Source organism: Cucurbita pepo, unplaced genomic scaffold, assembly GCF_002806865.2.
Source record: "Cucurbita pepo subsp. pepo cultivar mu-cu-16 unplaced genomic scaffold, ASM280686v2 Cp4.1_scaffold014690, whole genome shotgun sequence".
NCBI classification, from domain to species: Eukaryota; Viridiplantae; Streptophyta; class Magnoliopsida; order Cucurbitales; family Cucurbitaceae; genus Cucurbita; species Cucurbita pepo.
Genome location: NW_019660503.1, coordinates 1 through 309, shown reverse-complemented (window position 1 = coordinate 309; position 309 = coordinate 1). Strand labels below are relative to the sequence as shown.

Sequence of the window (309 nt, the reverse complement as noted above, 5' to 3'; positions counted from 1 at the left end):
TTTTACAAAATAATTCCTTTTTTTTTTTCCTCTTTATTTTAATTTATTTTAATTTATTTTATTATTTTTTTAAAGCTCGACAAAANACCAGCGTTTGTAGTCCAACGGTTAGGATAATTGCCTTCCAAGCAATAGACCTGGGTTCGACTCCCGGCAAACGCAATGCTTATAGAAAATAATTCCTTTTTTTTTTCCTCTTTATTTAATTTAATTTAATTTAATTTAATTTATTTGTTAAAGCTCGATAAATGTACTACATTATCTTTGATTCCAGCAGCGTTTGTAGTCCAACGGTTAGGATAATTGCCT

General features: G+C 28.2%; 1 non-coding gene across 1 annotated transcript; it reads left to right on the top strand.

The window, feature by feature from the left end:
- Positions 1–90: 90 nt before the first annotated feature.
- Positions 91–162, top strand: TRNAG-UCC. Its single transcript has one exon. It is a non-coding gene; the product is annotated as a tRNA-Gly (tRNA).
- Positions 163–309: the final 147 nt, after the last annotated feature.